General features: G+C 40.5%; 1 long non-coding RNA gene across 2 annotated transcripts in view; it reads left to right on the forward strand.

Annotated features, from left to right (window-relative positions):
* Nucleotides 1-27925, forward strand: part of LOC121943221 (uncharacterized) — a 137498-nt gene that overhangs the window by 60648 nt on the left and 48925 nt on the right. For both annotated transcript variants that reach the window (XR_015776751.1, XR_015776750.1), the window contains one exon: nt 22612-22675. This is a non-coding gene — a long non-coding RNA (uncharacterized LOC121943221). The remainder of the gene's footprint in view (nt 1-22611; nt 22676-27925) is intronic.

The following is a 27925-nucleotide window of genomic DNA, read 5'->3' on the forward strand; positions in this document are numbered from 1 at the left end:
CACACACACCATCCTGCTGCTGTAAATACTCACTCAAGCACAGGACTTGTGGTAATCCATAGTTGAAAATAGTTCCCAACAAATGAACTACTTACTTGTATGAGTAATGTTTGCTAAAAACTACAATGCCCAGCTGTTTTAGGAATAACTGAGCCTTTTTATGGAAGTGGAACTATATACACACACACACACACACACACACACACACACACACACATATATATATATATATATATATTTTATGAACCTTTTGTAAAGATTCAAAATGACTTTGGGATCAACTAACTGCAGTACAATTTGACGTCCCCCAGGGACGCACTGCGTTGACTTGCTGAATATGTGCAAGTGCAAATTCCTGGTACATTATTTTGTAATTGAGAGTTATTCTGCTGCGTAGCATTTCATCGTGTGGTTAGACAAACACATGCATCTATTAACCCTTAGGTTCCGCTTTAATATTTCTCACACTCGTATCTGCTTTTCAAAATCAAGCTTTAAAAAATATTATACTTTCATATTATTTTCTACTTTCATTGAGTTTTTTAACCAACATCAGTCCTAATCATAAATATCAAATATTCATTAATTTTCAGAATTTTAAGTCTTTAAGTGCCAGGTTTTTGTCATGATGCCGCTATGTTTTCAGATAAAAACAAAACAACTCCAAAATTTTTTTTAGTATACTACATGCAAAGTAGATTTTTCTTTTGATTATCACAAACCTGGGATATGTTAATGATTTGCAGCAACATTAAATGTGACAGTGCAGCTAGTGGAAATAGCATGTATTTTTGTATTATGCCAAATATGGTTAAAAAGAAAAATATGTCATTAGGCAAAAAAACAGTAAAAAAAAAAAAAAAGCACTTTCAATTTTCAGTTTCAATGTAACAATTTTGTTTCCACTGTGTATTTCTGACTTTTTGTGGGGCTGACCTGGAAATCACAAGATTAAACAAAAAAGCACAATCTTGCCAAAATTTATGCCAAATGCATGAACACAGCTAAAATGATTTTAAAAAAAAGAAGAATGAAAATCCCTAAGGGTTAATCAAACTGGCCTTGGATTGTATTTACTTGTCTCACCCCTACCTGAAGCATCAATAAAAAAAAACCAAAAAAACATTTTTCATCTGAACTAGGGGTCATGAAATAAGACAACATGAAACCAGCTTTTATTCATTTTTAATTAATTTTAAAAGTCCTATCATTATTCATTGTCCTGCTTTGATTTGGAGCATAATGCTGCTCTAAATTTTTGTTCCCATAGTTTGGGGCCTTAAAGGCAATGTAAACAGGAAGTATACCATGGCAACAGCCTGGGCCCTGTTTTTTTTTTTTTAGCCTAAATTTGTTTACATCTTGGCACATATTAGCAGCATTAATTTGCCAATTAGTTACTAGCAGTTCCTGCACCTAAAGGTGTACAGACAACTATCTCTGAATTATTATGAAACCGAAGATAACGTCTTACCTCTGCAGCTGTAAGTCACACTTAATATGAAAACATGTGTCATGATTTTACGGAGCTTTTCAAAAAGCCGTTCAGAATTTGATGCAAATTACAGCAATTTGGTGCCAAGGAGTTCCTTAATATCGTCCACGAGCTGTTTGTCACAGCCACTGCTTGGCTCCAACTGTTTTGGTAAGCAGGCCAAATGAGCCAAAATACAATAACTGCCTGTTGTTTTAAGACCACTGGCACGCACCTGTTCCTTTTATCTCCACCCGACGTCTCTCCTACTTGACCCCAATACCGAGCCATCGTTAATCAAAACAGGTGTGGAGGCAATTTATGTTATTTGACAAAAACAGATTTTTTTATGCATTGTTAATGTAAAAAAATGATTATTATATGACACAGTGGTGGCTGTTACCTGCAGTCTTTTGTGTTTCCGGTACATTTCTTTAGAGCTGTTTCCAACCATCATCATCATCACTACAGATGTAACGATCCTGCATTGATACATCGATTAAATGAGCAACGCAGCTGAGAGACAGACGATGAGGAGAACGTTATTTACTTGGGAATCAACAGTTTGTTTTCGGAGAAACTCGGGGTTAACAGGCAGAGCGCATGTCAAATGTAAACAAAAGCTGTACTCAGGAAACATGACGTACGTGCCGGGTATCTCACTTTGCTAACTTCTTGCAGCGACATTAGCTACTCTGTCAATGATAGACTGAAAAAATGAGCATGAAGACTGAAACTCATCCGTGCTGTTCTGTCAGGAGATGCAGTGACTTAAACCAGCAGTGAGTAAAAGAAAGCATAAATAAAACATGTAGATTGGTGAAGTTATGAATTAAGGAAAAGTCTGCTGACCGCTAAGCTAATGTATACAATGTAAAATGCCATCGGCTTATGCTAACATTGTTAGCATGTTGTATGTGTTGGGAGAAGTTTGTCTTCAGATAGCCCTGAAGTTTTTGATCATGGTCTGGGTTAAAATGAAAACATATACATATATATATATACAGAAAGTGTTTTTTGACAGAATGAACCAGTTTTGATTATTTCCAATTATTTATATATTCGTTTTCTCTTTTTTTGGCCAAAAGTAAAGAAAGAACAGATAATATCGGCTCGAATCGATCCCAGGTGTCTAAGTTGTATCGTGGCAGACTTTGTGAAGTCGTCAAATATCGTATCGTTGTCCACAATATCATATCATGATTAAACCAGTGATTTACATGCCTAATAATAACTAAACTCAACACGTATTTTTTATTATTATTTTAATGTACACACGTTAAATCAAAGAAAGGCTGTTGTAAATTCTCGAGTTTGTTACTTTTAACGGGGTGTATAGCAGTTGTGTTTCATGCATCTGGCAGCCTCTACAGTTTGTGCTTGTTGTGTGTGTGTGTGTGTGTGTGTGTGTGTGTGTGTGTGTGCATGCATGTGTTATCTGAGCCTCTTCTTGACCTTCACAAAGTGCACCACGCCACGCTCACAGTCCCATTGTGCGAAGTTGAGCATTCGCCTCTGCAGAGGAAAGGTGGAGCTCTGGGCGTGGCCTGCAGACATTTTGGGAAAGAACGTGATTTGCAAGGAAAATATGCACAGCGTGTATTTGTGTGTGTGTGTGTGTGTGTCTATCTCCTGCTGGTCCCGGCCGTCTGAAGGTCATGCCATCCCCATGCTCAGCTTCATGGAGAGCTGCCAATGCTGACGGCTGCTGCTGCTGCTGCTGCACTGTGTCTGGCTCCTGCTTCCCCCACTGCAGGGCATTGATTAAGTGGCACAGCTATGCCTCACCTGCTGCAACCAGCCAATACCAATACAGCAGACGCTCCAGCCAGCCAATACCAAAGCGGGGAAAGGTTCGGCGAGGCTGGAGACAAACTGGCAGCCAGCAGACGAGTGTTGTTGTTTTTTTCTTTTTGTCTCTGGTGAAAAAAAAGACAGACAGTATCATGGAGGAGGAGTAGAAGAAAGAGTGATAAGATGGAGGGTGAAGAAAGGGAGGGGGTAGAAAATGATGGGAAGAGTGAAGGGTAATGAAGCACGGCGAGATGGATGACAGAGGAGAGAGGGACAATGGCTGAGAAGGAGGGAGATATTGAAAGAGAAAGATGGGAAGAAAGACGAGAAAAAAACTGCTTTTGAAAAAAGCGACGGGGATGAGCAGACTGGAGGGAAACGGGCAAGGAGACTGTATTCATGATCACACACAAACCGACACACACACACACACACACACACAAATATTTTGAGCTTTTTTCAGGGTGCTTTAATGAAGCTGTCAAGATGAAAAATGAGCTAGTCAAATCTAATAACTCGAGAAGTTAAGAAGCAAACTTTTCATGCAGAACTGTGGAGAAAAGTGGATTCTGTGCTGATGAGTCGAGCAGAGGAGACGCAGAGTATTTGTCAGGAGCTGAAACATTGATCGTATAGGTTTAGTGCAGTAAACGTATGAGAGGGAATCACAGAAAACATTTGTTGTCGATTTGTTGTTTTAGCTATCAGACGTTTGCACAAAGCTTAAGCAACATTTTCAAAATGTGAATTACGACATGACTGCGTTTACACTGAGCGATGGACGTTCAAAACATAAGCAGCTTTATTTCTATTGCAGCCACCGCACCAGCCGTTAATTTTTCCAATCAAAGGCAACGTAGGCGTGTTATGCGAGTGATCACGGAAAGGCGAGCTCCTTATGCGTGGGTCGGCAACGTACGAGGGATTTCTGGGAGGTGAAAGTCCACGATTTCACAGAGGAATTATGGATTCAAATCTTCTGTCTTAAAAATGCTCAGACATGGGAAGTAAGATTTTATGAGTTATTTTTATGGCGTTGCATCGTAAAGTCTCACAGTAATTGGTAACATCTTTTTTTTGGTTAAATTATTTAATAAATTAATTTTTTTTAACTCATCATGATGGGAATCCAAACAGTGGAATCTCACATGCAGTTTGAGAAACACAAAACCGTCCCGAAATGCCAGATATTTCCCACTTCTGTCGGTAAAAAATGATAATATAAAATGTTCATTGTCGTCCATGTGTTTCACTTTAAAAAGGGTTGTTTTCTTCAAGATTTGACATGGATATTCTAACTTTTTCTTTTCAAAAGTCCTGTTTTATGTTACAATAAACATTTGGGCAAAATAAAATTGTCCTTCAATTTTGGTTATCAGAAAACTGGCCTGAAACTCTGATATAAACATGTTATTTTTGCCAGCACAATTTAAACAGAATAAATACCAGTTTTAATCTGCAATGATACGATAATCATCCAATGATAATTAGATGGAGCTGTTTAATTTTAATGGGCAGTCTCTGTCTGTCTGACCTTCACCATCTTCCTTACGTCTCAGATGCCGGAGCTGGCTGCTGAGGCTGGAGTTAATGTGTGTGAGAGTGTAAATGTGTGTGCGCACCTTTGGTTGGATGCATATGGGTATGTTGCTTGTGTGTTTGTGTGGGCGGGTGCGAATGCATGCAAGCAAATGCCATTTACTGAGTGTCAAATAAGGTAATTACAGACTGAGAACAGCTGCCCAGAGTCTAGATTTCTGTGGATATGCACAGCCATGTTAGACTATGTTTTTATATATATAAATGTGGGCACATCCTTAAACATGCATTCATATTAGGTTGTTTCCTCTGGTTGTTATTTAGGAAAGAAAAAGAGATTGTGTGTGGATGGGGTGGGGCAGGCAGTAGAAAAATAAGAGGACCAGACAGAGTCAGACAGACAGTCAGACAGAGAGGCGTTACCTCACACTCTCGTTGTAAATGGTCTTTCTTTGATTGTCAGCAACTCACATTCCCAGATGTATTATCCCATCTATATTATTAGTAATAGCTCACAGCCGTGCTTGTGCTATTTTGATCTGCCAACAGGGAATAAAAAGCTCCAATGATTTGATTTGTGTCTCTTTCTGAAGCGCTGATATCGCTTGAATATATACAGCGTGTTTGAATAGCGGCCCAGTGGTTTGAAGCTGCACATAGACAAAATGTACTGTCTTTTGTCTTATATGCAGCATTTTTAAAAATCTGACAACTTTTAAGCCAAAATATTTTGTTCCTGTTTGGGATAAAATAGACTGTAAAAGTAGCTTTAAATGTTAAAGCTCTCCATTAAGCAAGAGGGATGATATTTTAGATTTAGCACCTCTTTAAAAGAGAATGAAGCACCTTCTCAAATGACAGTCAGAGGACCTCCGTAATAAACGATATTAGATCTTTAAATGAGTACTCTAATGAAAAAGACCTTGACTTACCTGGGTGGAGGCAGATATGTGAAGGATGATAGCTTCCTTGTGTTTTGAGTTTTAGCTGAAAACGTAAAGCCATTGACCACCGTCAAAATTCAGATGTGGTAAAATTGTAACACAAACTGAAGAATGGATCTAAAATCTTTTCCACAGCTCTGTGTGATCATCCAGCACATTCTCATACCGAAGTTGTCAAATACTGCAGCTTTTGCAGTGCTTTCGGTGTAACAATGTCATATAAGTAGCGCAAGGGTCTCTTCATGGCGGAAGGGGCGATGGATGGATCCGACTAAACCTGGACTTTCATGTGGGAGTCCAGTGTTCGCTTCTTGTCTGAATGTGAGGGTTTTTTTCTATACCTATGTGCCCTTGCTCCTTAAATCTGTGCCAGCGTGTGCGTTTGTTAATGTCCCGGCATTGGTTGCCATGTGCTTTTTTCATACCAAGACATAACCAAGTGCAGCGGTAATCCCACCATGTGTATTTGTTGACATCATGGTAATGCCATCCCGAACGCCAACAGCGTAGAGTGTAATATGTAGACATGTAAAGCGGCAACATGTGACAACTTGGGATGAGAACGTGTTGGATTATCATAGATCACCCAGTCAGTCAGTCTCCTGGTCAGTGCACATTTCAGGGACAATTGGGACATTTCCTCTGGAGTTGCACATCACCTTCCTCCCATGTTTTTGACGGAAATCAAGACAATTTACTCAGGTTTCAAGGGAATAATAGATAAATTATACACTGCATAATTTACATTTTAATGACAGATTTTGAAAAAAAGGTAACATTTTGATTTTTGTATATAGTATATACACATACACGCAATGGTATTGCACCACAGTTACACATGACTTCCTGTGATATCTCCATGTTTGCACGGTGACATCATCATGTAAGTGTGAGAAATGTAAGGGGAGGAGTGAGGCTGCCAGACTGATATACTGACACAGAGAAACATTTCTGTCCTAACAGTTCATCCTCATCTCCTGACAGAACCTGCTGTAAGGTGACCCGACACACGTACAGCATGCACTCGTACTCTCTCTATCTAGTGCGCACACACACACACACACTGACATGAAACACTAGATGCATGTACAGGATGATATGCAGTGTTGCTGCACTCTTGTGAGACAACACAGATGTGTGAGATAGATGCAACTTTCAGACTTCAACAGTCCCGACAGCCTTGAACCTGCAGACTGTCTTTGCTCTGCCTGGTATGCATGCAGCTCTCATGTTTTTGTGGTGTGTGTGTGTGTGTATACTTTCTGTGTGTGTGTGTGTGTGTGTGTGTTGCAGTAACAGAACAAAGGATCCTTTTGTACAACAGGCCTGTGGCTTTAACGTCTCCTCCACAAATACATTGTGTGCTGCATGTATTTTCATGTATGCTCATGTGTGCTGCCCACATGTGTGTGTTTTCTCACTCATTGTTTATCAGAGGAGACTCGAGCTCGAGTTCAGTGTTTGCGTCCCTGTGGAGTGCAGCTTTCGCCCCGGGCCGGGCTGACTTTAGGCCTCCTGCTTTTTGTCAGACCCCACTCGCCTTTCTCTCCTCTGGCTATGATCCACCAGACTTCTGCTGCAGCTAATGCTAATCCTTCTCCTGACAGCTCCTTAAAACAGCTCCTCCACTGTTGTCGTGAAGGCAGCATTTTCAATTGGATTCTGTAAGATGCACGAAGAAAGGATTGTTGTGAGCTGACAGATCAAAAGTTTAGTGTAAAATATACTTGTGTCTTGAACAACAAAGAAAAACATCAGTAATGAGTCCACATACTTTACATGGACTTGATTTGGCTCCTGGCACCACATTAGCTGGATCCATTTCAGGCAGCAGTGCTGTTGTCATTTTTCAGATTTGGTTCAGGTGTCCAGAGTTCCACAATCTGTTTTCTGCATAGACGCTGTTAGGTGACAAAGTGTTGGAGCACTTCTCGCACTTGGAGTGAGATGAAACTCTCATGATTGAATCATTAGTAAAAAAAAGGCAGCAACTGTATGAGAAAATATTTTGTTTTCAAGGGTTCATTGCACAGAAAAACATTCAGAGGTTCCAGTGTCCGAAGTGTCGAATTTAGCAACACATTCTCATCCCAAGTTGTCACATATCGCTGCTTTGTCAGTGGACTTCCCTGGCCATATATTACGCTCTCCGTATCCTTCTGCTTCTGCTCTTGACTTTCGGGGATGTCGCAACCAACGCCTGGACGTCAACAAAAAGCACGTGGTTAAGATTAGGCAACAGAGGCACGGATGGTGAGAATTAGGCAACAAAAGTACATGGTTAGGTTTAGGAAATAACATCATGGTTTGGTTACACATTTAGACAAGAGGTGAATACTGGGCTTGAGGATGAAAGTCCGGGTTTGTTAGACCCACTGCTGCCTACCCTACAGGGACCCTCCAGCTGCTAATATTATGTTATTACAGGCAGCATTTCAACCCGATGTTGTCCAGCAGCGTTTTAAACAGCCATGACGGGTTCCACGTATCATACTGCCGCACCAGGTGCTGTCCGGCCGATGTTACCAACTGATGCTGCCGTAGGGCATAACATACTGCCACGAAAAATGACTTTTGGCTTTGGCATCTGATACCAAAGTGTTTGACGACTTTGTAATAGGAACAGGTTGGATTAAGTGACATCTATTGGCAGAAATGGAATATAATATCTATAATTATGATTTCTTTAGCGTATAACCACCTGAAAATAATAATCGTTGTCTTTTCATGACCTTAGAATGAGCCGTTTATATCTACTTAACAGGTTTGGATTTTGAAGTATTTGCCATTTTTGATATATTATTACTCTGTTTAAAGTGGCATTGCATTTGGTGATGAGCACATTATCACTTGTTTAGGACTCAAAACTCAAAGTGAAGGATTTGGAACTTGTCAATCTTGATTTTGGACTTGAGTGCAAAGTGGAAACAAGTGCAAAATATGACTTTGTATCTACAAAACTTTAAAGTGGCCCTAATATGGTTGTTGTGTTTTTCTGTTTTCTTTATTGTTTTGTGTAGTGTTTTTGTGCTTGTAAAAGGCCTCGTAAGTAATAAAGGCCAAAGTCTAAGCTAAACTGGCTGAAACAGGTTGTTTGAGTTTCAGGCAGTTTAAGGCATGTTACCAAAAACCCATTCAAAAAAACCCAGAGACTTTAAGACAAGGGAACTGGAAGTAATAAATGCTAACAGACTTCTGCGTTTTAGACTAACTACTTCACCACTCTATACAACAGAATGAGCCAGCTGACCTATCAGAACACACTGGGCTTCCAGCTGACCAATCAGAACACACTGGGCTTCTCGGGAGGCGGGACATAAGCTCAGACAGACTGTTTCAGACAGAGGTGCTGCAGAAAGGGCAGTATGAGACACATGATGTGTTTTTTGAACATTAAAGCATGTAACCCTATTCTAGTACACCCCCTAAAATACAAATAAAATCCCCAAAATTAGCATAATAGGGCCTCTTTAAGTGCAGAGAGGAGAGAGGCCTGAAAGGGTCCTTTTGAGTCCTCTCCTCCCAAAATGATACTGGCAAGGAATTCCTTCCTTGAAGGAATATGTACTCTGAGTGTCCAGTGTTTACACCACTTGACATTGAATTCAGTCCTTTTTAACATTGCCAAATTCTGACATTTGGTGCTGAAAACTTAAAGCTGCACATGCTCAGCTGCACTCGCATACTGTACAGTACACACACATACTCCTACAGTCGTGCAGCACTGAGAGTATGCACACACACGCTATACAGCCTATGTAATCCCATCGTCTGTGACTGCCCATCCCTGTGTCTTGTGTTTGTTTGTGTTGTATCTAGTTCCCGGTGCCATATGCTATCCGTAGCCAAAGGTATCACGCTCTGCGGCAGGCCCTCAGTAGCCTGCTGTTCTCAGGGCTCGGCTCTTCTTGTCCAAACAAAGACTGCACTGACAAACACAGTAAAGTATTAGAGTTCATGATGAAAGTTTCAGAGCAGCGACTCGCATATTGTTTTACTGATTCACTTTCCACACAGCTATGCACCTCCATCACAGCAGCCCCCCGAGCTCTGCTGCAGCCACCGGCTATCAGGAGGAGAGGCTTCCTTTGAAATCAGTGTGCATGTTCCACCGCTGCAGTGCATTAGCAATGCATTTTAGAGAATGCAGTGCTAATGCATTGCAGCAGTGGAGAACTGTACACTGATTTCAGTGCATGTCACAAATACAGCACAACACATTGATGTAATGCCGCTGGTGAGAAACAATTGTGCAGGTAACGTTTTGAAACTTGGATTGACACCATTTGTCTTGTGCTGCATTCACACGTCTTTCATAAGCTGTTTGACCCTTTGAAAACTGAGCAAATTGGTTTGATTTCTTTTGAAAAAACGGGGAACGATGCAAAGGCCAGCTTGGCAGGAAATGTCCCAAAAATTGCAAAATAATTTTACTTAAAAATTTGTTTTTTAAAAAAGAGGGGAAAATCAATGGATAGTAATCCACAAAAAGGAAAAAATATCCAGAAAACTACATTTACAATTCTAATAATTATGTTTTTAAAAGTACGTTACAGAAAAAAAATCTGTACTATATATATATATATATATATATATCTCCTTATGTGTCATTCGTGAGGTCAATTGTTTCCAAATCGAGGTACGTGTAGGGCAGCAAACTGTCACAGAAAACAAATGCTTTTAACTGTCTGTATTACGGGAAGCCAGATGGATCAAATCATGTCAACATTTACAAGTTCCTCACATCAGAAACATGCTTGAATATGAATGTTTCACTGTTGGACCAGGGCCATTCTTCTCACTTGATTTCCTATCATCTGCGGTCCATATGCTGAATGATAAGAACCATATCATAGCATATTATAAGGGATCTGCGTAGTAAGAGGAATTTCTAAGCAATTGTGGATTATTTACATTATCAAGGCTTTCCTAAATTCACTTGTATCACTTTTTATCACAAAACACTGCACATCATTTTTTTTTTAAATGACCATATATAGATACTAAAATAACTGCAGATAAAATTTGAATTAATTTCTTATCATTGTGACGTCAGCAGAGGTCATAATAATGACAACGTTGATCTTTTTTTGGCATTTTTGCTGCTATTACACAGTTAATAGTGAAAATAGAGCAGGGCGAGTGACTGAATGACAGGCAATCAATCAAAGGATACTGCAGTGAAACGGTCAGGGAGCCATGGTGGGCAGCCGGTAAGAAACGCTGCTGTGTGATATATATATATATATATATATATATATATATATATATATATATATATATATATATATATATATATATATATATATATATAGTGAAATCTAGGGCACACTCTGAGCCTTGGAGATAAAGTGCCAACCATGAACTGCAATATCCCAGTTATATTAATGTATAAAGTACAAGGTACATTTATTTGTCTTATTTTTTTTTTTAAACATAGTTTCAGAAAAAAATGAATTTAAAATTTGTCCCTAAATCCTGCTACATGTCTTGGTGGCGAAGGAGGAGTTTATGAGTCCCACAGTCTGGGAAAAGATGTGTGGTAAGCGTCCTCCGTCATGTCCAAGGCTAGAGACAGCTCGCCAAGGTATATAAGACAAAGCAAAGGCTCTGCATCAGGCGATCTTAAAATAGAAGATGCACCCTCCAGTTTCAAATCTGAAGTGTGGCGGCATTTGAGTCTGCAAATATTGCAAGAGGATGAACTACACAAATAGTACAACTAACACGATGCAGCATGTGAGCCGGCATCATGGTGAGGCGCTCCGGTCAGCCCCGCCTACGCGTGTTACTCCTTATGGGAGACTACACAACCGAACCACACTGACAAGCTGAACCCTGCTAGCCCAGACGAGTACAAGAGCCAAAGAGAGAGCCCAACTTATGACCGACACGAGGGAAAAGACCGTTTTTTGTTTTTTTTTACAGCAGGGGACATTGTGGATGTCCAGAAATGCATTCATTGCATAGTTTGTGTTTTTCATTTAAACCCTACATCAGAAATAAAAAGGGATTTTGTATAAGTTTTGTTTGAAATAATTAATAAAATCATAATTTTTCTGTATTCTTATTTTATATTTAAAAAAATATTGTGAATCCAGTGTCATGAATCGTATCAAATCGTGAGTTGAATGAACCATAACATCGTTACAAGTGTATATATATTGGAAGTGTATATGTATATATTTAAATATATATACACACACACACACACACACACACACAACAATATTTACTCTAGTACGTTGCTTCTTTCCGGAAGCTGCTCATGATGGGGATGACGGTCATTTTCATGGAGCTTCTGCCGTCGTCGTGTTTTTTACACACCAACAAATTCGCTAAGACCATAGTGTCTACGCTGTATCATGGATGTGTTAAGAATCTGGATACAGCCATGGAGGCGGGGCATCGTTTATGACACATGGAGCAAAAAAAACTCTTTTTTGGGGTAAGAAATGCCCAGATCTATAAGGAATGCGCTCTGAAAACTCATGGCGTGGTCAAATGTGCCCGAGCGGCTAACTTCTTCTGCAGAGTGACTGACTTCTGGTTTAGTGCTTTGCTAGCTTGAATGGCGATCTAAAAAATGTAATCTTTCATAATGATACTGAACTGGATGGCTTAAAGGTGCATTATGTAAGATCTGGGCATTGGTGTAAGATTGGCGTCAATATCACGAGCGTAGGGGTGTGACAAAGCCTCGGCGTTTGACGACTCGGGGACGAGAACAGGCTGTCGGTTTGTAGACGTGGGTTGTTGCGGCAGTCTTTGGTTTGACGACTAAAGATTTCACCACGTTTCTCTCACAGTTGTCAACTTTCATCTCAGACAGCTCAAAAATCACACAGTGTAAAATGTTACAGAGCTGCTGGAGTTCTGAAGGCGCAGACGGAAGACAAAACAGTGCAGTAAATGTGAAGCTGAAAGATGAGCTCTGAATGTTAATATAGACGTGTTGTACATTTGGACGCAAACGCACTGCTTCCAGGTACGAAGAAAGGCCAACATGGCTGCCAGACGCTGCATTACATCACCAGGGAGCCCTCCTCGTGGCTTTGGCAGTGGCCTTGGGTGTACTCAATAACTGAGTTAAACACCCCCCCGACTTATTTTATTTGACTTGAAGACGTGATTGGCGTGGCTGCTATTTTTGACTCTCTGCGGAAGTTTTTTAAAACATCTCTTCTCAACTCTGATGATTGTCCTGAAACCAACCTGTAATCATTTAATGCACTGTACTTGTTTAGAAAAAAAAAGAAACTCCTTCACACTGCTGTCCTAGAAATTCTCTTTCAACTTCTGTTGTGTATTCTGTTTGAAGCCCGGCTTGACAGCTTCATTTGTGAAGTGTCTCAATTAGGCAGAATATTTCTGCCGACATATCTCGACGCCCAGACTGTCTCACTAGAACATGAAAGCCCGGGCTTAAGGAAGTCATCACACACCTCGGCAGAGAGAGACAGTCACACACTCATGCGCGTGCACGCACACACGTGCACGCAAACACTAAAAATAGAGGCAGCTATCCTACTAACGCTGGTTAATGCTCCTCACCCCAGACAGTTGGATTTGCATCTCTTTAATGTGCTTTTTTCTCCTCTCTCCTTCCCTTCCCTGCGTTTCTCCTTTTTTCTCGCGCGCTCTGTCTTTCTGTCTTGTGTGAAACAGTCTGGTCTCTTATAGGAATTCTCAGGAGGGCTTGCGGTGCATGTTGGGAGGGAGCTTTTTGTATTAGAAAAGCAAGAAAAAAGCAGGCTGAAAAGATTTCAACAATTGTGGTAATTAGAGATTTTGGAAAGGCGAGACACCCTCACCACCACCTACCCCACCTCTCTCTCTCTCTGTCTCTCTCTCTCTCGCTCAGGTCTTTCAGGCCACTGTAATGGTCTCCATCTGGTCTGTGAGGGGGGGTAGGAAAGGTATTGAGTCCCTGGGCTGTATAGGACGGCCATCTGGGCCGGGCCACTCCCACAGCTCTGAGGCCACTTCTCAGCTGTCCCAACCGACCAGCCGACGGGCCCGCTGGCCTTCCACTCGCCGTGACCCCGTGTCAGGAACAATAACAACAATAGGTCCTGGCCCACTTATTCCATTAAGCCCATGTGAGTCTCCTAATAAATAGTCAGCATTGCAGTGAGGTAGTCGGCCGTGTCACCCTGTTAGCATGCAGTTAGCGTATTGCCATATTGCAAAAAGCATGTTGGTGCCAGTTGGGCTCCAGCCAGTGGACTTTGAGTTTATCAAGCTCAGGGGACGTATATTTAAGCAGAACTATGACCCTGTCATCAGCTAGACATGTCCCAAAAGATACCAATGTTACTGTATCATAATACTAATAGCAGTTATTTCAGAATCAGACTTTATCGTCATTATATAACGTTAACATACAATGAAATTATCAGCAGCAACTCAGTCTGGGGCAAAACATAAAATAGTAAAGTGCCAAGTGGTAAAATAGTGCAGTTTAAAGGGCAACAGTCATAATATATAATAAATAAATAGTGCCGTTAAAAAGCAATTGTGATAATTCATAAATGACAGCAGGATAATTCTGATTAATAACTTAAGTATTACATGAAACCAGAATTCAAATCTTACTCGTCATCGTACTAATTAACTCTGACTCGGAAAAGTGCAGTGGGACGGCCTTTCAAGTCGGAATTCCACATTAGAAAGTTGGGCGAGATCCACGTGGACCGAGTCGGTCGAATTGACGCCACAGCTGTACGCCGCCGCTCACTGTAAAAAATGACCTATTCATCAGTTTCTACTTTTATGTAGAGTTTGTGTGAAATGTGCCAAAACAACTTTGTGGTGGTTTTTCCACTCAGTCGAAACTACAGTTGATACTACTACTGTAAGGTCTAAAGATTGCCAAAAAGTTTTCTACGGGAGGCGGGTGTCTGGTGCTGCGGTAGCTCATGTAGGTCCTCATCATGGTTTTGATGTTCAGACACTAGCCAAAAAAAAAGTTGGAAAAACTGACAGAATTATCGACTTCTGACTTGCCGTGGAACGCCGCATTAATACAAATTATCATAACATAATCCTAAATTATATGCACTGCCTGGATCAAATCACAACTTTAACCAGCTATCGTCGGCTCAGTATACCGTTCTCCTTCAGTTAGTTCAGTGTTGTGTCTCTGTATTTCAGTTCAGACGCTCAAATATTACAGATCCAACTAATTTCTATCAAGTAAGCAGACTCTCGAGATGAGGGTTTATAATAATATATGGTAAACGCTTGACCAGACCACTCAAATGATGTTGAACCAAACACATAACAGAATCTAAGACCCAGAGCTCCAGCTGTTTATTTATTAAATAGCCCGCAGCAGTCGAAATGTCCGATAATCTAAACACAGTTTGATTTCCTCGAGATCTCACCAAATATAAACACTCCGTCCCGTTAGAGCTAACTGTACACAGTATATTTATTCATCCCATTTTAAATAAAGTTTCCTGCTGATCGGCTGGTCATAAGTAAATAATTTGAAATAAAGCTGCGTCGGGGTGTTTGTGGCAGTAGGTCTCATCAGACTGAACCCGTTCGGATTCTCTAAGCATGCTGTGTTTAGATTTTGGGGAGAAGGGGGTTATTGAAGTGTGGCCATGGAGGAAACCTCCACCAAAACCAGAGAATGAGATTCCCTCGCTTTGGTTACACTTCCCTCTTTGGGATCACAAGGATAAATAAATCCGGCCATTATATCCAGATCCTCTGTATCCAAATACGATTAAATAAAGATTATTCACAGATTTCATGAGACTGTCTAACCAATGACTATTCCCAAAAACAAATACATTATGGTCCGTAAAATGGCACTAAGGAGTGTTAATAATGCAATAGTTGAAGCTTAACCGAACCACATTTTTTTAAATAATGATAATTTAAAAAGGATTGTTGGTAATGAAGAAGCTACAGTTTCCTACAGAGAATTTTCACCTTTTTTTAGGTGATTGATTTAATTTTCTGGCCTCCGTTCTCTCATTTTGAGACACGGCAGGCAGCTGTTTCGACTAAAAACGCTCCGCTAAACCTTCTGTGCACTGCCAGCCCAGTGCCAAACATATTTTGTAGCTTATATTGACAATAATGACAATATAAAAGGTAATTTACGATGGACTAAAAATAATAATAGATAGTATTCTCTAATTTGGGTTTTCAGTATTTCATTTTAACCAGTATAAGTGTTGTAGACTTTGTTGAATCATTTCCAAACCACATCATCACACTGGCCGACTGCCTTATACCTGAATTTAATAAAAGGCTGGTTCTGGCTGAATAATTATAGACACGAGGTCCTGACACCATTTCCGGGCGAGCTGCAGTTTCTGAACCTTCTGTAACTCAGTGAAATCTTTAATATATTCGAAAACAGCGGTTCCTAACCTTTTTGGATCGTGATCCCTTAAAATGAAACCGTGGGCCTCATGCAGGAACTTTATACGAACAAATTGTCTCCTATTTTTGCTTGTATCCACAATTTGTTCTTACTTTGTGAGTAATCACTGATTTTTGGAATTCAGTGTTTTCGTACTTTTGCTCTTCTCTTAGCTAAGAGAACATTTTCGATCAGATAACAGAAAAACATCTCATTTTTCACAGACCACAAATTGTTGCCAAGCACAAGGAAAAATAAGTTTTACATTTGGGGAACATTTAAAAAAGGCATGAATGTCATTTAATCAAATTTAGATAATGTTTTAGTAATTATAGCGACTTGATCATTAAATTTCAGGGCTTGCTTGACTGTAATTTCACTTCACTTTCACAGCGGATCATCTGCTTCCGAACTGCCTTTTGATGATCGGATGAATTTGAATCAGAAATTGTTGCATACAAGTCGATTCCTCAGAGTCAGTGCCTTTTTTTCCTCACTGCGACGGCACAAAGTGGCAAACAGAGCATCTGAAAACGCCATGGCAACACGACGCTCCTTATCTCTTTTTCTCTCTCTATTTCCTATATATCATTTTGTCATCTACTGTAATCTAATAGGTTTTTACTTCTATTGCACGTCTGTCCGTCCTGGAAGAGGGATCCGTCCTTACTCGCTCTTCCTGAGGTTTCTACCATTTTTTCCCCATTATAGGGTTTTTTGGGGGGAGTTTTTCCGTAGTCGATGTGAGGGTCAAAGGACAGAGGGATTTCGGATGCTGTAAAGCTCTCTGGGAAAATTGTGATTTGTGATAATGGGCGTTATAAATAAAACTGAATTAAATTGTAAATATAGAGGACAGTTAGCGTAAAATGCAAAATGGACAAGACATACTGTCCACGTCTTCCAAGCCATCTGTGAGTCCATATGCGCTGGCACCTCTTTTTCTTGGAAGTTTCGGCAAACAGGATTACACAGATTATCAAGGCCTTGTTAGCATTGTTGCTAATACCTGCCTCGAAGCTTTCAAACTAATCTTAATGGACAATTGTCAATGTCAGGACAGTCCACAGGGACCGTTTTTACATGCTCAGTGTGAACCCTCAGGTCATGGTTTGACCATCGGACCGTACAGCGTGAGCACATTAATTGGAGCTTTACATCACGGACAATTTACTCTTACAGTTTAAATTTGAACTAATAACATTTCTAAAATCGTACAGTGTTTGCCCAGTTTAAGCAGCTCAACCAAAAACAGATTATTTCACTTTTGATAATTTTCTTGAAGGCCTGAAGGGTTGAAATGATCAAACATCTTATAAGAACGAGGACTCAGAGTGAAAATTACACATTTGTAACGTTTAAATCCACATGTAATAATCTGCCGCATTTGCCACATTTGATTAACGATTAATTTGTTAGCATACAAAAAAACCCAAAACAACAACTCACACTGAGTTTTTTTCAGCCTGCAATACGCCATCACACCTTGAAGTTTCTCCATTATACATTGTTTCCCAGTGCTTTCAAAAATGGTCTTTTTCATTGTCATTTTTATCTTTTTTCAACATCTGTTCTTCTCTGTCCTGCCATAGTGCTTAAACCTAAGATGTCTAGGGGCGTCTTGACAATTGTGTTGGTTTAAAACAAATATTGAATATACAAAATCAGAACATTTTTTTTTTTTAAAAACCCATCCTAATCGAAACAAATGACTGAACCACATACTGTTTAGTAAGGTTATGTCCCAAGGCTCACAAGTTATGGTTTTACTTCAGCCTTTTGCAATTTCCCAACTATTAAAGCTTCAACTCTGTCGAACAAAGTGCACTTTATTTGACTTAACTCAGAACTAAAAAGCAGCACTGTGATGCTAACTTGACCTCTCAGGACTGTCTGTACTAATTAGGATAAGTATTAGACCATGAAGAACTCATATGACTGTTGGACAAGAGTTGAAATGTTTGACATTGCTGCAGTAAATCTTACTGGTTCAGTTTTCACTTAATGTGAGTCAATTGATACATGGCATACCGACCTCGGAAATCTGCATTTTCCCTCCTTTTTTCCTCTGTTTTGTTATTTCAGACTGCAGCTCAAGGCTGACTGAGCACATTTAGCATGAGATCTGCCAGAAGAGTGATATTGTAGCTTTCTTCAGAATCGCCAGACTTTTCTAACAGATTGCTTTCTCCTGGATCTCAAATGAAATCAGGGAAATGAATTGGAGCTTGTTTGCTGTGGTGATTAAATACTAAACAAAAGGGATGGATACGCTTTGACAGATAAGAAAGTGTTGAGAATGGTTCAATTTCAGAATCAGGGAATCTTACGGGCCGGCATCAGTTGAGTGCACATGGTAAAGTCGTATTTTAGCAATTTGGCTGCTCTGTGATGCCTTTTTCTTACAAAAGGACACGAGATATCAAACATCTAGCCTCGTCCGCCTTAAGTTTGATGCTGAAGGCCACGTCTGTGATTAGAGACCCGGTTCCGCTTTTATCAATACATTACATTTGATCTTATTGATACTGCTATCGAGTCCCATGAGTCCTATAACGTAACATTACACTGGAGTTGAGTCACGTCATTTAGGTCCAATCATTGGTCCAAATACACTGAATATCCAATTTAGTTTTTGAACACAATTGAATTGCCAGCAAATACGTATTAAGCGAAGAGGAACACAACCTCTGTGCATCAAATTTTACCCAAATGCAGAACCTTTGACTGTGTTCTGGTTAAAAAAAAAGCAGCAGCAGTGGTAAACACACCCAAACTTCGTAGAAAGTCCCGTCAGTTAAAATAGTAATCAGTGTTAAAACCTGATTTGAAATCAGCAGGATAAGAGATTGTTAGCTAAAAAAACAAGGCTGCATAAGGTTTCTTTGTGATGTTTTCAAGGTCAGCTCACCAAAATGACTATTACAAAAAGTTAAATAAAATATCATCATGATGTGTTCAAATGTAACATCAAGAAAAAGAAAATCTAGTTTTTGGAGAGAAATTTAAATAATTGTTTGGGTGAGAAATGTGTTTACCCGGCAATATAAAATGGATAATAGAGATCGAACAACAACGTGTTTAGCGTCCTATCACGAGCTCTGATCATCTTAATATACATAATTAAAACTACTGATGCCAAGATTTTTCTAAGTAAATATTGAAATCAAAATATGAAAAAAACAAAACAAACTAAAACGTCTCCTTTCCACCACATAACAGCAAAGCATTGCATCGTTAAGGTGTCTCAATAACGGTATCAGTATAAATAAAAACTAACCATCCCCGTCCCTGTCTGTGATACATGAATTAACTATTTAAAATGTACGTGAATTGAGTGTAGGTTATGCACTCTAAATGTACCACATCCCGCACAGTTTGTCCGTCACCGATTGTGCCCGTTTGTAAGTCATTTCCTTTGGCCTCCGTGCGTCCTGTGAGCTCGCTTCTGTCTGTCTGTCCGCGGTCTGTCTGTTTGTGTCACCCCTGACTTTCCCTCTCTGTCTCACAACAGTCATCCAAGCTATACAGCCGCTCAGCCAGTGGAAGAACGTTGGGCACGGGGCCAGCCAGCCGGGGCGCCAGTTGGGCAGTCCATCAGTAGCATTAAAGACATGTTATCCACCCGAGTGTATCCGCCTGGCTTAGAGCCCTGATCCCCTGTCCGAGCCCCCCCATGCTGCCCCTCCGCTCACTCAGGGGCCCTGGGTAAAAGTGCACAGAGTCCCCTTCTTGCTTTATCAGCATGGCACCCAGGCATGCAGCCTGCTGCTTTAGGTCTCTTAAAACACGTACACAAATAAATGAGGAGGGTGCTGGAAATAACTACTTTCTAATCTCCAGCCAAGCTGCCCTGCTAGTCAGGTCATTGTCTTTAAAGGGACAGGGGACCCGAGAAAACAAGCCGCCGCTGACCTCCACTCAGATCCTTTTTAAAGAATACAAAGTCAGCAAAGTTCATTTAGCCGTCTTGCAGAAAACATGAAAGGTTTCGCCGAGGCTTTAAAGGACTGTTTGTTTCCTGTTAGACTCAGTCAGATAATGGTCTTTTTTTTCATCACAGCTAAAAATATTGCTGTTGGTCTTTTGATTCTGAATATACAGGATTCGTACTGCGTGTTGTCCTCATTCTATCTGCTTTAATATAATGGTCCCGGTTTTATGGATCCGCTGTTATTATTGCTGCTGAGTGGTTTGAAGTGTCACTTCAGGGGTCAGCTCTGAGGCACAAAGTATCACTCGGCAACCTTGTGCACATAAACACCATATCGAGCCCTTTAGCGGTTCCATATTAGCCGGATATTCACACTAAATTGCCATTTTGTTCCCACTCCATTATTCAGTACGCCTTTGCCATTAGCCTTTTAATCGTTTTGTGTGTGTGTGTGTGTGTGTGTGTGTGTGTGTGTGTGTGATCGATGTATCCAGCCAACTATGTCATTTTCAGATTTTCAGTCGAGGCTCCAAATAGAGTGCAGATAGCATAACCAATTACAAAGACCCATTTCTGGTATTTGGGCGGCTGTGGCTCATAGGTAGAGCGGGTCGCGGTTCGATCCCCGGCTCCTCCTGACAACATGTCGAAGTATCCTCGGGTTAGACACTGAACCCCAAATTGCCCCCAATGCTGCGTCATAGGAGTGTGAGTGTGTGTGAATGGTTAATGAGTAGCAGGTAGCACCCTGTACGGGAGCCTAGGCCACCAGTGTGTGAATGTGTGAATGAGACATGTAGTGAAAACGCGCTTTGAGTGGTCAGAAGACCAGAAAAGTGCTAAACAAGTGCAGTCCATTTACCGTTTTATTTAGAATACATGTTGCTGAGGCTTTTCAAAGACCATTGCTGGTTAAGGTGTCGTGAGAGAGGCAAATAATAGCTAGTCAGTGAGGTCTAGAGTTCCTTGCTGCCATGTGACGCCGATTGGGGTAAGCAGTGGAAAATGGATGGATGGAGGGTTTTTAATTTCAGTCAATGTTGATATACCCGTCACAGTGGTGTCCTGAGTCTCCAACAGACGAGCAGGATGTTAGAAACAGGCTGGCATCTGACAAAAAACTCACGGTTCCTTGTATGCAGACTGGCTAATGCAAGCCAGGCAGGTCGACCGCATCTGTGGGATAAGGGTGGACGTCTAGAGGACAAATGTGGACTTAATGGGTCTTAAAGACATTTAAACATGCAAAAACTATTGAGTTAGAAAAGAGAAAGAGCTTAAGGTAAAGGGAGATGGAGCAGGTGTAGCCAGGACAAAAATCATCACCGTCGCCATGTCTCTTATTTGTTTTGCTTCTGTCTTCAGTCAGCTTGCTTCCTGATTGGCTGTCGTCCTGTTCCATGTGACGATCCACAGAGTGCTCGCTCGTCTGTCCTCGGTGTTCCCCACACACAACAGGATTTCCGATCGTAAATATTGAACGTGAACACTCAATATTTACGATTTCAAATCAGGGTGGCCCGATGGTCTTCTGAGCAGATCTGGGAGGGTAAAATAATTAAATTATCGTGTATTAAATTAAAGAGAAGGTGTGATTTTTGTAGCCGTAATTTAACTAACTTAGACGGTAAACTGAAATATTGAATCTTATGACGACACCAGCATTGTGTGTAGATGTTTTGATATGATGATGATGGTAAATGAATGGTGACTTTTGGTCTTGGTTACTCTTGTTAGTAATCTAGTTAGTAAGTCCATTGTTACAACACTCACCAGCTCCAGTTTGGTCAAAATAAATCCTTAATCCACTGAGTTAGAAAAAAAAGTGTCATTATTCCCCACAGTCTCTCTCTGCCTGCTGACCGCCGGCTCTTTACAGTCCTGTAACGTCTCCCTCCATCACTAGGTGTTGCTGTGTCTTTCAGCTCAGCTGCCTGATCCACCAGTAGAGAATGGTGACCGAGCTCTGGTGGTGCATGCTGTGCACTAAATACAATGAGTTTAATAGAAATAGGAGCACCCGTGTATACGACGATATTAAAAAACATGCCTTCTGGATTTCTAAATACCCTGGTATACTGTAATATCCTGGATTTTAAGGTCCATGTTATGCTCATTTTCAGTTCAAACTTGTCTTTTTGGTTTCTAGTGAAACATGTTTACATGCTTTAACATAAAAAAACACTTTATTTTTGTCATACTGTCTGCCTGATTATAGATGTGTTCACCGTCTGTCTCAAACACAGTTTTAGCTCATGTCCCTTTAAGTCCTCTCCTGAAAAATGCTGGATCGGTCAGCGTTTTCAGGTCTTCCAAAATCTGTCTATCTAACTGTTAATGGCACTGTACTGGCACCCTCTACCTTTGTAGACCTTTATTTCACTGAGCATTGAGCCTTTTGACAGTGTTTACTCGTGCTTAATAATAAAAAATGTAATTTTTTACATTATGGTACTTGGATATGGAGGATAACTTACTAGTTGTAGGTTTCAAGTGTTGTCTCTTTGGTTGCTTCAACTAAAATTGTTTCTGTTCACAGGTGAAATCTTGAAAGACTTTGCGGCTGAAGATGAGAGCCTTTGAGGAGATACAGAGAAAGTAAGGTAATTAACCTTTGCCATAGTGAATGGCTGAAAACGTCTCTGACGAGGTCTAACCTTAATAGCTAGCATCTTATCCACCAACATGTAGGTGTTCCACCTTGAAAACACAGCATTCACTGATTTTGAATACTGGCTTATGCAAACTTGAAAATCAATGGATTTCCTGCCTCCATTGAACCACCTACACATCTCTGCAGTCACTATCTGACAATGATATGCAGCAATAAAAGGGGATGATTTAAAAGGAACAACAGTATCCGCTTAAAATTCACAATTGCTCCACTCATTACAAAATGTTTCTAGCAATAATGTAAAGGGTTCAATTATTCAACAAGGCAAACATTTTCATTTGGGGCATCACGAGCATCGCAGCTTGATGTTGGAGCTCATTCAGTCATGTTTTTGCAATGAAAAGTCTGCGGCTGGAACTTTTCTTTTGGTCTACTGTTAAGAGTTAGAAATTGTTCATAATACAAACAAAGCACATTGATGCACGTGTGTGTGTATGTGTGTGTGTGTGTGTGTGTGTGTGTGTGTGTGTGCACGCGCTGTACAGGGAGACAGCTCAGACGCGGTGTTCGGTGGGGGGCATTAAGCGTCTTGGGCAATTTGGGTCGATAACGTGAGCTTTTCTTTCGGACTGTGCGCTTTGACGTTGGTGTTTCATGTTTTTTTATTCAGAGCTAGTCGACGTTATTTTTTAGGGTTTGAGGATATTTAGGGATTGGACGTGACCTCAGCAGGGGGGTCTGGGGAAAATATTTGATGTTTTTTCATGCACTCTGGCGCCTTTATTTTCATGCACAGTACGCATCTAAATCATTGAAACATTGAAATGTGTACCTCAGAAAGTGTCAGAAATGGGGGAGCTTCAAAACTGCTATCATTAAACATGTATTAACTAGAGTTATATTTATGTGAACAGTTTGGCATGTAACTAATTACTCAAGTGCTGTACCTAAGTACAGTTTTAAGGTTCATGTACTTGAATATTTACATTTTATGGTAGTTTGTGGGCTACTTCTACTCCTCTTCATTTCACTTTTTACTGCACTACATTTATGTGACAGATTTAGTTACTTTATAGATTCAGATTATCAATACAAAATAGTAATCAATTATGATGTAAGATGAATCTACCCAGCAGTAGGCTCATATTTAAAATGAGCTCCACCTTTACTGGCTGCAATATTAAAGTGATGAACACATTAATGCATCAATGATTTTAATATATATATGCTGTAGTATCGGAAATGGGCCATTCTGCATAATAACTGCTTCAGAAATACTAATGTTAATATTTAAAAAATAATTTTATACTAATAAAATTGCTTTATTTCAAGGATACTTTGATTCTAATACTTTTGATCTTATACTTGAATGATATTTTGAATGCAGGACTTCAACTGTAAACAGAGTATTTCTACACTTTTGCTGCTTTACTTTAGTAAAGGATCTGAGTACTTTTTCCACAGCTGTATGTTATATATGGGAATATTAAATGGGTTTTCTTTCACTCATAGAGCGTGTTTTCAGACTTGGTTGATGCAGTTTATTGTGTGTTCACGGTTCAGCTCTCCGTCACCTGCAGCTGTCTGTCCCTCTCTCTCTCTGCTGTCATTTCGAGGACAAAGTCCGTCAGCGCTCGGAGTTTTCACCGATAGTAAAATGGATATGTGTATTGTTTTAGCTCGTTTTGCATAACATCATGTAACTTGACTTCTGACAGTAAACGTTAGTTGGTTCAGTGTGTTTTGGCCACAGTCTAAAGAGAACAATAACAGCAGTTCACTCTTTTGTCAGTTTGTACTGATGTGTTGCAGTACTGGACAGGGAAACGGTCTTTGACCTCGGAGCCCTATAAACTCTCCAATTGTTCAGGTTTGGCCTCCGCTGCGTTCACCGACAATGCGAAATTACAAAATTCCTTTTTCTTTGTCCACAATAATTGCTCAAAGTGAGAATTATCCAGAGCTAAAGGTGCCTATGTTAGGCGCTGATGGGGCGGGCAGCGCGTTTGGGGAGCAATAAGGATACAGCATTAGTCCCTTTTAAAACATTAAACCCTCCACGCAGAGGCTGGATGGAGGCAAGAATTAGAGAAATGAGAGGAGGGAAATAATGAGAAGAAATGAAAAAATTAAAATACTCAAGAGGTTTTGGCAGGAGGAATGCGGCTCAAGTTTTCAAGTTCATCACTTTTTAGTTTCTCCTTTATCATGTCCAATACACACGTATTGAGTTTTATTTATTATAAAAAAAAGTAACACATTCTTCCTCTTACAAATAAAAAGTTGGATTTGGGAGCATTCAGACTAACTCAAATCAACTTACTCAATGGGTTTGCTTTTTTCTTGGTCTCTTAAGGTAAATGGTGAGTGGTGGTGCACTTGAATAGCGCCTTCCTAGTCGTTTGACAGCTCAAAGCGCTTTCACATCACCAGTCACATTCAGCCATTCACACGCAAACACGCACTCTCGTGATCGAGGCCACCGTACAAGGTACTACCTGCTACTCAGTTTTTAAACATTTATACACACTCAACAGCCATTAGTGCAATTTGGGGTTCAGTATCTTGCCCAAGGATAGTTCAACATGCAGACTGGAGGGGCTGGGGATCAAACCGCTGATCTTATGATTAGTGGACGACCCGCTGTACCTCGCTTTGCTATGACCAGGCGCTTATTTTATGTTTGCAAACTTGAGGTGAATATTTCTGTAAAACACAATATGAGTCATCCCACTGACATGATGACTCTTCTTGCTTTGTGCCACAGTTACAGTACCTTCGGATGTTTAGTTCTGCCGTCTGATTTTACAGCTTTAAACTGGGAAATGAAACAGGATGTTAATCAAGCACGGCAGTGTCAAAGCCAAATATGACAATCCATCACCACAACTTTGTACTGCACTACAAGACCATTATTGGACTCCCTTTACTGGTGTTTAATCACTAAAATATATACTGTTTTGCTAATCAGTTAGAAGGGGAACTATGTTTCACCAAAATCTAGCTAATTATTTATAACTTTTAGTAGCAGATCAGGTTAGAAAATGATACCTGTGTCAAGGCTTTGACTTGATCTTGTTCATGAGACACTTCAGGATGTCACCGTGGTCACTGGTGGTGGTGGTGGTGAAGAGAGTTTACTAAGTGCATGATGGGATGATGGAGCAGGACTGGGCACTGCTGTGATGCAGGCTGGAGGATTGGGTAGAGTCGGGTTGCACCTAAATGTTTGTACCTAAATGACAATAGCAGAGAGGAGAACAGTTTTAGAGTTTGAATGCAACGATACGGTCGGCTTATGGGAAGATGGTGGCACAATCTGGCTGGTTTAAGTTGGAGTGACGCTCAGTCTGCTGACGGAGAAGCCAGAGAGACTTGTGAATGAATGAGAGTTGAGAGACTGAATGTCCATCAAGTTCTCATCCCAACTCGTCTCGTGTTTTTGCAGTGGACTTCAGCATCTACATATCACGAATTAGGTGTCCCTCTGTGTCTGTTGTTTATGCTCAGTATTGTCGTAACAGACATGGCTGGAAATGTCCCGATTAGTTTTGTTCCAAATAACAAACAACAACAAACGCCCTGTCATGGTTTTTAAAAAAACTGGTTTTGTGCCAACAAATACAGCTCGAAACGTCAGTGTGTTGCAAAAAGTACCGGCTTTGAACAAGTGGCCTGTACCCGGCTGCCATCTCTCTTAGGTGTCACGCCATCCACCATCCCGCCCTCCTGACGACAGACTCAGCTCATATATGTACTTTAGACGATTCATTGCCAACATTTTATTTTGGCGCCTAGGCTTTGCAAGAAGTCTCAGATCAGAAAGCACTTTTTTTTGTAAGGCAATGAAAAATGACATGTTTTGTCATTTAGTTTGGAGGACCTTTTGAAAATAGTAACTCTTTCCTGTCCCAATTATTGGGAAAGCGATATCATGCAGCACGATGGATTGATGTCTTGTAAACTCTTCTTCAGCGTCTTGTTTCCGTGGTCTTTTCACGGGTTCTCGTCTGTCTGTTCTCACCAGCACCAATGTCCTCTCTCTTCTTGTTTAGTCTTCATGATGGCGAGATTGACACTTTGTACTCCCAATAGCTCACTTTGCCTGCCACTGTATCCGTCGCCTTGTGCATTTGTCACTTTGAATAGTCTCTCACAGTAAGCCTTTTCAGAGTTTCAATATCATTCACATATACTTGCCACCATCGTTACGTTAACCTTTACATTCATTCATTTGAAAGCCAATGGTTCTCAAGTGTTGCTGTTCGAGTGGATGGCTGCTACTTCCATGCAACGCTTTCTATGGAAGTTCATGTGTTCAGTAACACATGTGGGTATTCTTACTCCATCTTTCCTTGCCAAATACCTCTCAGGGGTATTGTGTGTTCTGGAGTGCTGCTGCAGATTCAGGGGAAGAAACCATTGTTCTTCTTGAGGGCTTAAAGAGCTGGAGGAAGTCATAGACAGCACCGCTCCCCCTCCTCCTTCCTGTCTTTGCCTTCTTCCCTCACCCGTTATCATCTGTCTATGAAACAAAGTGCATCACAATGTTCCCATATGGCCAAATGCACCAGAGAACCTCGAGTACTTTGCATGATAAATGATTCACAGTTGGAGAATAAGTACAGCTGTAGAATGCTCTTCGCTGATAAATTGTGTTTCTATAATAAAAGGCTGATATCGACCTTTTATGAAGAGGCGTGTGCACCATCCAGTCACGGTTGTCCACTTTTGAAATAGGTGTGATATGGCTTTATTGATTGCATATTTAATGTATGACTGTTTGTTTGTAGGATCAGAATGATGCATTGGATCATTTTTTTGAATTCTGTTGAACTGGTGCATTGTTTGACAGGATTACCCTAATTTACGAATATACTTGTCGTCAGCACTAAAGGCCCACGTTGTTGAAGGTACGATACTGAAGCCTTAATCTGTTATCCATTACTAATACAGTCTACAGTGAAAAAACTGTCTTGTAACCCATCAGTTTTTGGTCTAATGACGCTAAAGCCTCCACTGAGGGCCAATATTTCGGGTGGGTCAGGTGTAGCTAGTAGATTTCCATGGCCAAGAGTTCCTCTTCTGTACCTTGGCAATTTTGGCAAATGAATCAAAGGTCAACAGATTATCGGTTTGGCTGATTATTGGGGCCGATATTTGGCATTTTGCTGATCATCTGTATCAGCATTTTATTTTAGTGATCCCTGATAAAATTAATTACTTAAAAAGTGCAAAG

Source organism: Plectropomus leopardus, chromosome 6 (genome assembly GCF_026936395.1).
Source record: "Plectropomus leopardus strain MGB_pleo_1.0 chromosome 6, ASM2693639v1, whole genome shotgun sequence".
In the NCBI taxonomy this organism is placed as follows: Eukaryota; Metazoa; Chordata; class Actinopteri; order Perciformes; family Serranidae; genus Plectropomus; species Plectropomus leopardus.